Below are 10,491 nucleotides of genomic sequence, written 5' to 3'. Positions count from 1 at the left end.
ATTACACTAAACTTCCGTGTTCCAAGTAGTATATAAGCATGTATCAAATTAAGAATAAATTATTTATCAACGCAACTCATAACTCCGCGGTTCTACTTCCTACCTCTGGGAATAGGGCTCTCAACTAGCAGCTAACCTACGTTAGCTCAACCTCAGCGTAGATCCCGCACCGCCTATGGTCCGGCATCGCAGTAACCATCGTTACTATTGCCGCGCCGCGATCGTCTTGCGAGTGTCTACTTTAATTAGGCACAAACATTGGTGACCCCGACGTGATCCTTTACCAACAAAGAATCTCACTCCAGCAACCCCCTTCCCACCAATAGCTAAGCCTCTGACTGGTGAGAAGACCCGTTAAGTTTACTACATCCACCTGCCCTGGAAACCATAGCTCATCCAGCTTCACAGGATAATCAGCTTAATCCAGCTTCACAGGACTTACAGCTTCATCCAGCTTCACAATATACTCAGCTTTATTCAGCTTCACAGGATACTCAGCTTTATCCAGCTTCACAGAATCGTCAGCTCTATCTAGCTTCACAGGACTCACATCTTCATCCAGCTTCAAAGAATACTCAGCTTCATCCAGCTTCACAGGATCGTCTGCTTCATCCAGCTTCACAGGACTCACAGCTTCATCCAGCTTCACACGATTCTCAGCTTCATCCAGCTTCACATGATACGCTTCTTCATCCACCGTCATAGGATCGTCAGCTTAATCCAGCTTCACAGAACTCACAGCTTCAAAGGCCACACAGCTTTATCCGGCTTCATAGGATTCTTTGTCTCCAAGACACACAATATGTCTACTTCATTCCTAGAGGAAACAAGTCACACAAGAATCGATTTACCCAAACAATTACTAGACAACCAAAATGAGCTACAAGTACAGATCCAACAGCTCATAATGAATTATGGCAAGGATTCGGTCGAACGACGCCACCGAGACGGCTATTATTCCGGTAAGCTAAATCAGTTAAACGATCTCTGGCAGCAGTTTTGCGACCTAGATGAAGAAGTCCAGCAAGCGGCATTACCCACTGGAAGTAAGTACTCTTCACGACTAGTAGCTCTTAAGGAGCTGGTCGAAAAATATCACAAAATCTTTCTGGACAACATGCCGATTGGAAGCGGACTTCCAAAGACCCCAGACGAACTTCGGCCAACTTCAAGATCACAACAGGAAATCAAGTCAAAGGAGACTCCGCAATTGACAGGTGATTCGACAGTTGCAGAGAAGATGCAAAGAATTGGAATCATCATTAACATTAGCCTGGAACGCCCCAACCGTCACCCCAGCCCTAAAAAGGCACCTGGATCTCTATTGGGCGTTACTGAGGCAAGCCCATGATGAATTGGATAGCACACCTGGGGCCGAAGCTCTGGCAGAAGCAGAGCTAGCCCAATTCCACACATTATACGAGGAATACGAAATGAACCTGCTTCGAGAAAACGACGCGCCAATGAGCCTAAACTTGGCACTTCCGCCAATTAGCATTCCGGAGTTCAACGGCGAGTATCTAGACTGGCCACGGTTCCATGATCTCTTTGTGGAATTGGTACATAATAAACCATATTCGGCCATTCAAAAACTACATATTCTACAGAGTTAACATCGTGGTGAAGCGAGGAACGTCTTCACAGACACAGCCTTCTCACAGGGTGGCTATGACGACACCTGGTTGCGTTTAAAGGCCAGGTACCAGAACTGGAAAATACTAGTATTCGCCGCCATAGCAAAAATGGTAGACTATAAGCCTATAGACGGCTGTTCGCGCCAACTAAGGGCCTTACATGATACTATCAAAAACTCAATGAGTACTCTTAAAAACCTCGACGTGAGCACAAAATCCTGGGATCCACTCCTGTGTTTTATTATCAGAAGAAAACTAGACCAGCAGTCCCTAGCTGCTCTGGAAAATTCAGCGGATGCACCAACGGAAATTCCAACGTTAAGGAGTGTACTGACGTTTATTGAACGGCGCGCTTGCATGCTGGAGACGATAAGCGCTCAACCTACAGCAACACTCCGCCATCAGTCAGTTCACAACGAAGAGATCTGTAAGATTTGTCACCTAGGACAACATAATCTTAGAGCATGTAGCCGTTTACAGGAAATGGACCCCAAAACACGGCGCCAAGCCATTATTCAAATAGGAGCATGCACAAATTGTTTGTCTGCAGCTCATATGGTTGAAAACTGTGGATCACCGACCAATTGTCGAGTCTGCCAGCAACGGCATCATTCACTGTTACACAAAGGACCAACTAGCAATCCAGTGGCCGGCGCAGTAACCATTGCAGGCTACGACGACGTAGGGGGATATACTTTGCTCGCGACCGCCAAGGTATCATTACAAGGACCAAACGGTCAATTACAAACATGTCGCGCTGTATTAGATGGTGGATCACAGGTGAATCTTATCTCAAGGAGAATGGCAGATCTGCTATCTCTTAAGGAAAGGTCACCGATTGAAATATCTGGAATCGGAGGAAAGATATCAACAGCAATTAGGTCAACACTAAAGCTCTCATCATGTACATCAGGGTTTGAAAAACTATTAGAGGTATTTATTATGCCCACAGTCATTACAGACCAACCGTCAGTACCGATTACAACCGATCTTAATATTCCCGAGCGACTGCCGTTAGCAGATCCTGACTTTCGGCAACCAGGACCCATTGACCTAACTTTAGGGGTTGAAGTATTTTCTCGTGTAATTACCGGTGAACGTCTTGAACTAGGACCTAATAAACCTTTGGCACAAGGCACTAGGCTTGGTTATTTAATCACAGGTTATCTCAATAAAGAAACCTCATCTGATACGGAAATCAACCCTATTCTGGTAAAAGGCAGAGGTGATTTTGCAGGACCGAACGCTGCTTATGACCCAACAAAAGATAAAAATCCGATGAATATAGAACCGACTTCTCCTCAATTTAAAACCTACAAGAAGGCTGACTTTGGTGCAACATTTCTAAACCTAACCAAGAAATATCTTAGTTTTGTTGCAGAATGTCCACATACCATAGGCGTGCCAAAATCAAGTAGTAGCCAAGTTGGGAACAGTACCAGGCGCTCAGTAGCACCCACTGCATATGAGAATTGCTGATCAGCATATTATATGTCTCACTAACTCACCGTCTCACCAACTCAACGGCACACTGACCCGTCAATGCAGTCAGCACATTTTGCAGTGTCAGCCAACTACGCAAACTGCTACCATAATCATAATTCCCTGATCTACTTTAGAATATAGCTTATTTCACTTATCATTACACTAAGCTTCCGTGTTCCAAGTAGTATATAAGCAGGTATCAAATGAAGAATAAATCAGTTATCAACACACCTCTTAACTCCGCGGTTCTACTTCCTACATCTGGGAATAGGGCTCGTAATACACTATCTCAATTAGCAGCTAACCACGTTAGCTCACCCTCAGCGCAGCTCCAGCATCGCCTGTGGTCCGGCATCGCAGTAACCATCGTTACCATTGCCGCGACGCGATCGTTCTGCCATCAAAGCGTCCCCGTGAGAGCGACAAGTGCTCATTACCCCCTTGTCCCGCGGTGTGACCCGGAAGTGTCTATTTCGGTTAGGCACAAACAGAGAGCATTGCGAGGGTGTTAGGCGACGCAGCGTCAGTGCGAGCCATGTCGGACGAGACAAAACTGCTTGTTCTGGAGATAAGAGACATCGACTCCATCGCGACGGAGCAGAAATCTGCCCTGCGATTGCGAGCCAGTATGGTATCGACGCGGAGCGCATCAGAGTTCGGAGTCTGCGTCGAGGCTACGCGGAGTCGCAGTTAGCTGTGATCAGTTTGCCCTACTCCCTGGGGAAAGCCGTCCTCCATCGTGGCGAGGTGCGGATTGGATGGACCATCTGCAGGATCCGGGAAAGAACAGGCCCCCCAAGATGTTTCAAATGCTTGGAATCCGGGCATATTGCAGTTAACTGCAAGACTGGACAGGAGCGATTGCTGCAAAAGATGTTGTGAAAAAGGGCACAAGGCAGCCAAGTGCAGCAAGGAGCTCCCTCTATACCAACGCCAGGGGGCGCACCATCCTTGAAGCAATTGCGTCACTGGACATCGTCCTGTTGAACGAGGGCTCCCAGCACACCTTCAACAGAGCTGGGGCCGGTTCAATCATAGACCTATCGTTCGCGAGCAGCTCGTTATTCCGTAGCACACGCTGCTGACAGTTGGCGGTCCACCGTGCCAAAGCCAGCCGATGACCGGGCCAAGAAAAGCCTACCGCCAGGACACCTTTAGGACACAGACCTTCGCCAGCGCACTGAAGGGATTGGCTGTATCTGAGCTGGACTCGGCAGATGTAGCAGCGAACAAATTGGCAGCCAGACTGGAGGAAGCCTGTGACCAAAGCTTGCAGCAGCGTAAGGCCTTTCGGAAGCACCACGCGCCAGTGTACTGGTGGAGCGAGGAAATCACTAGCTTGCGCAGGACCTGCCTTCGAGCCAGGAGGTTAGTCCAAAGGGCGAGAGGCACCTCAAACCTTTCTGCCTGCAACTCTAGCTTTAAGAGTGCAAGGAAGGCACTCAAACTGGCGATTCGGGACAGCAAGAGGGAGAGCTACCTCAAGCTCTGTGACGAGCTGGAAGACGACCCATGAGGAAGAGCCTACAAGACGGTGGTCAAGCGTGTGAGTGCCGGCAACAGGTCGCCTACTGACCCGGCGGTCCTGGAAGGCATTGTCCAAGTACTGTTTCCAGAGGGTCGCCGCCATTGCATCCCCCGATGGACGCGACAAATTGGGAGCCAGATATGTCCGTTCACGGAGACGGAACTATTGTCTGTGGCAAGGAACCTGAAGAGCAGGAAGGCACCCGGGCCGGATTTGGTCCCGAACAGGGCAGTGAAGACCCTGCTATCCCTCCATCCGGGCGCGGTAGCATCGCTCTACAACAGGTGGAAGCGCCAAACACTTCTGCTCCTGCCGAAGCCAGGGAAACCAGCGGGCGAAGCTTCTTCCTATAGACCCATCTGCCTGCTGGACACTATAGGCAAGGTCTTCGAAAGGGTCATTCCAACAAGGCTTAACGCTGCTATGGAGGATGCCGGTGGACTGTCTTCCAACCAGTACGGTTTCCGGAAAGGGAAATCTACACTGGACGCGATAGAGAGGGTCACATTGCTGCTAAAGCCATCGCGGGTACCAGATGGAAAGGTGGGACGAAAAAGTATTGTCTAGTGGTCACGCTGGACATACGGAACGCGTTCAACTCAGCCGATTGGGGGAGGACACTGGAGGCACTACGGTCCTTCAACATCCCGGATTACCTGCTGAATGTAGTGCACAGCTACCTCAGCAAAAGGGAGTTGGTCCTAGATACCCCTGTGGGCCCCAGGACTTATGAGGTGACAGCCGGTGTTCCTCAGGGCTCGGTACTGGGCCCACGATGTATGACGGTGTTCTGAAGCTCCCATTGCCGAGCAGAACTAACATTGTGGGTTTTGTCGCGCTGGTTGTGGTGGCCAAGGAAGTTGCGGCCGTGGAGGCAGCTGCAAACTGCGCAGTTCGAGCAGTGGAGGAGTGGCTCGCAGTGGCGGGCCTAGAGCTGGCCTCACACAAAACTGAAGTCGGCGCACATTCAGATCGGAGGGACAACGATAACTTCTCAGCGTGCCATAAGGTACCTGGGAGTCATGCTGGACACCCGCCTCTCCTACCGCGAACACCTGGAGTTCGTAAACAAGAAGGCAAGCGAAACCACAGGATCGCTCTGCAGGATCCTGCTGAATACCAGGGGACCACAGCAGGACAGACGCAGGCTCCTCGCGACTGTTGTCAAGTCGCAGTTGCTGTACGCTGCTCCAGTGTGGGCTGAGGCCACTGCTGTGAGCAGCTACATGCGAGATGTTAACTCGACGTACCGCCTGTGCGCCGTCAGAATTTCGAGTGCCTTCAGGACGATCTCGGACGACGCAGCCCTTGTCATCGCAGGCCAAGTTCCCCTGTGTGAACTGGTGCGGGAGGCCAAGGAGATTCGCGCGGCTCTAGCAGGCGAACAGGCGGACCGCAGTACCAAGACCGAGGTGAAAAGAAGGGCCAGGATGCAGAGCGTCGTCAACTGGCAGGCAGCCTGGGACATCTCCAGCAAGGGTCGCTGGACGCACCAGCTCATCCCCAGCATAGAGCCATGGCTAAATAGGAAGCACGGCCAAGTGGATTTTTACCTCACGCAGGCGCTGAGTGGACACGGCTGCTTCCGAAGCTTCCTTAAGCGCTTCGGGCACGACACGGAGGACGGTTGCCCAGAGTGCGGCAGTGGCATTGTCGAGGACGCTCAGCATGTCTTTTTTGAATGTCGCCGATTTGGCTATGACCGCCAGATACTCATGGAGACCACCGGGGCAAGAGTTCGGCCAGAAACTTTTGTGCCCCTCATGCTGCTGAAGGAGGCGAATTGGGAAGCGACGGCAGCCTACGCAGCGAGCGTACTGCGAACGCTGCGTCGCACCGACAACGAGAGGAGAGAAGCTACAGCCTAGGTGGCTACCATTGCGCGAAGCAATACCTTGCGGTGATACCGCGCAACCACGGCCCCCTACTCCTGTTCTTGAACTCACTTTTTACTTGTATATAATTGTAGGGAATAAATGAATATAAAAAAAAACCTCTTCCCTTCTCACACAACACATCTCACCGCGGGCTGGATTAAGGTGTCATTCGTAACGTGCCGAGAGTCAATCTGGCTGGGAGCCCGAGTCAACAAAAAACTCAGTCTCAAATGGTGAGCTCAGTTAAGTGGCGACCGCCTGTTCTAAGTCAGCTTTTCCCGGGTACAGCGGATCTCTGCCCGGGTGGACCTGTCCCTTCTCCGCAGCTCGTGGTATTTAAGTATGGAGAATTTTAATAAAAAGAAAAACCACAGCAGCACCAAAAGTCGAAAGACGCAATTAACGACGATAAGACGAGCAAGAACACGGCTCCGAAAAACCAAGTCCATGTGACGTCGACCCCTGCCAAGGAAAGGGAACAACGCAGCCGTATAAGCCCAATTCACCAAAAAGACCAGCCCAAGCCTCTCACCTGTGTAGGTGTGCTTAACCAGCTACTCCAACCTGAGGGGCGCGCCAAAGCCGGTCTTGTGGTGAGTACCAGGGCAAAGGAGTTCAAGAGGACACCACCTAACCATGCAGGACCTCTTGGGCGAAAGAAAGCATTCCGTATCCTCAAACGGCTGGCCACCAACCCAATATCAATATATCAAAAAATCCAAGAAGACTTAGCCTGGGCCAAGGAGCCAAGGAACCAATGGGGTCTGGTTAGACGGGCCCTTGCGTCACCCACCCGATTGCACTGATGCAGGGTGGTACCAGGGCAACGTAAAATTGATCGCCTGTGAAGGCGAGAGATCGGCAGCACTTTACAAGGCTGCCATAAACAAGGTCTACCCCGGGGCCAAGTTGGCAGTTTGCGAGGCTGCAGACATCCCATCTCGACCGAGAGCGATGGTGTGGCTGCCGTCGGAACACTTGGAGCCATGGGCTATTCTCAGCCTGCTGACCGGGTTCAACCCGAAGCTTCCGACAGATGGTTGGAAGGTGGTTAAGGTGGAGAAAACCGAGCGCATCACTAAGACGTGGTAATCCTCCTGATCCAGGCCTTCTTGGAACCCCTCGCATCCCAACAAAACCGTGTGAACTATGGGTTCGATAAGGTGCAACTGCGCATCTATGACACGGATAAGCTAGCGGCAGACAACCTGGCAACCCCCCGAGCGACGACGAATTAGAGCATGAGGAGGCCACCCTCACCGGCTACGTGTCAACCGACTCGGAGCTGACAGAGAGCCTGAAGCAGCTGTGCACCCAGGACACAACCCGACCAGGGCGCTCTGTTCTCCAGGACATAGCGGAGGAAGCGGAGGGTACCCAGACCAACCCCAGTGCCAAAGATGGTGCAGCTTCTGCAAATTAACCTGCACCACAGCAAGGCAGCATCCGCTGCCCTCCTCACTCGCCTGGCAACAGGGAACATAGACGTAGTCCTCATTCAAGAGCCATGGATTGTTGGTAGCACTATCTGTGGCTTATCAACCCCCTATACAAGCTATTTTACACCAAGGATAAGGGTAAAACCAGAACCTGCATTCTTACAAAGACACACTCACCAGCCGACCTCACCACGGTCAGACTGGAGCTAAACGAAAACACTCATCACACCATAGCATCATTCTATCTGGCTCACGACTACGATAGGCCATTACCACACTTATCTAAGGAACTCATCCTGGGTGGGGACGCTAACTCACACCACACACAATGGGGAAGTACAAACACAAACGAAAGGGGTGAGTTACTCTACGACTATCTCCTTCAATCAAATCTATTCATCTGCAACAAAGGTAATGACCCAACTTTCATCACTAGAAATAGGAGAGAATTCTTAGAAATTACACTAATATCTGATGCCCACTTAACCAGCTAGAAGCGTGGAAGGTGGGGATCGAGCACTCATTCTCAGACCACCAATGCATAGAGTTTACAATAACTCTAGACTGTCATCCCGCCGAGAACATTACTAATCTAAGATTAACCAACTGGGGATACTACAAAAATCTCCTCAACAGGAACCTACACGCTCCACCGACGCACGTACGCAACGGTCAAGAATTAGATAACATAGTTAACACTTTTACTGACATCTGCGGTGAGGCCATAAAAAGGGGTTGCCCAAGCAGAACAGTCAAAGCAAAGCACAAACACCCATGGTGGAACGCAACCCTGGCGAACCTTAAAAGAGAGTGTAGAACTTACTTCAATAGAGCTAAATACAACAATAGCGAATGTTCCAGGAATTTATAAAAGGAAATTAGAATATCAAAACGAAGAGCTTGGGCTAATTTCTGTAGTAGCATAGAACTTACTGCGGAAGCATCCAGACTCCGAAGAATTTTAGCAAAATCTCCAGCAACCATTGGCTAAAAACCAATGCTGATAGCTGGACGGAAAGCAGTCAGGAATCCCTTGAACTACTGTTAGACACCCACTTTCCTAAAAACACCCAAGTAGTGAAGGACCTCTACATAGAGGATAACTTTGACGACCAGAGCATAGACAACATCTCGAACACTGACCGCATTAAGTGGGCTGTTAACTCTTTTAAGCCCTTCAAATCCTCCGGCCCGGATGGGTTCTTCCCGGCTACAACGCACACTACCCTACCCTGGATGACAGCCATCTTCCACGGCTGCCTTGCTCTAAACCATATTCCAACAAGGTGGCTGGACGTTAAAGTAATTTTTATACCGAAAGCCTGCAAACCCTCCCACACCAACCCAAAGGACTTCCGCCCGATTAGTCTCTCTTACTTCATGTTGAAGACCCTGGAAAGGCTAATTGATCAACAGATACCGCCCTCCACTCTCTAGTATCTAGTATAGAGAGATGTTTCCGCAATAAGGAATACTCTCTGGCAGCGTTTCTAGACATAGAAGGCGAACTTAACAACGTCACCCCAACGGCGATTACAGATGCTGCGACTGAACTGGGCATTGAGTGGGACTCATACACACTATGCTTACCAGCAGAGTAGTGACTCCACTATGGGTGGAGGAATGTCAGCAGGGAAACCCCACAAGGGGGTGTACTCTCACCTCTTCTATGGGTTATAGTAGTCAACAAACTGCTAGCACTTCTACAAGAGGCGGGCACTAAAGTGATAGCCTGCGCAGATGACGTGGTTATCCTACTGCAGGGCAAATTCCCGCAAACTCTTTGCAATCCATCCTATCTCTCCAGGCTGACGGCTGTCTGTGGACTGGGAGTTAACCCAGAAAAGACCGAACTAGATCTCTTTACAAGGAAGTGTAATGTACCAAATCTAATTCTCCCAAAACTACACCAAACGCGCCAAACCCTTAGCAATCAAGCAAAGTACTTAGGTGTCATCCTTGACAAACCGCTCCTCTGGACAACATCCTAGATCGCACACGCAAAGCGGTCATAGCCCTCTTCGCTTGTAAAAAAGCCATAAGGAGGAAATAGGGTTTCTCGCCCATGATAGTTCACTGGCTATACACTGCAATAGTCAGGCCCATTCTCCTCTACGGAAACATCGTATGGTGGCCTTTCCTAGAAAAGAATTTAAACCTCCGGATCCTTCACAAGATCCAAGGAAGCGCAGAACTCTGCATCAGTGGGGCGCTCCGCACCACCGCCACTGAGGCATCAAACACAATTCTCGACCTCCAACCCCTGGACCTACTTGACAAAAGCTGGGCATCTGCAACAGCGCTGAGACTCCGCGAAGCAGCGGCAAGGACAACAGGCTCCACGGGTCACTCCATTATCCTAACAAAACATACATCCTTACCACATAGTACAGATTACGTTCCACCCATAGTCAGCTTCGAAAGAAGATACAAGATCTTCATACCCACCCATTCTGACTGGGACAACCTCACACACCAATTCGAAAACGCCGTCAACATATACACAGACGTCTTCTCTGCCGAACTAG

Source organism: Drosophila suzukii, assembly GCF_043229965.1.
Source record: "Drosophila suzukii chromosome 2 unlocalized genomic scaffold, CBGP_Dsuzu_IsoJpt1.0 scf_2c, whole genome shotgun sequence".
In the NCBI taxonomy this organism is placed as follows: Eukaryota; Metazoa; Arthropoda; class Insecta; order Diptera; family Drosophilidae; genus Drosophila; species Drosophila suzukii.
This window is presented reverse-complemented; position numbering follows the sequence as displayed.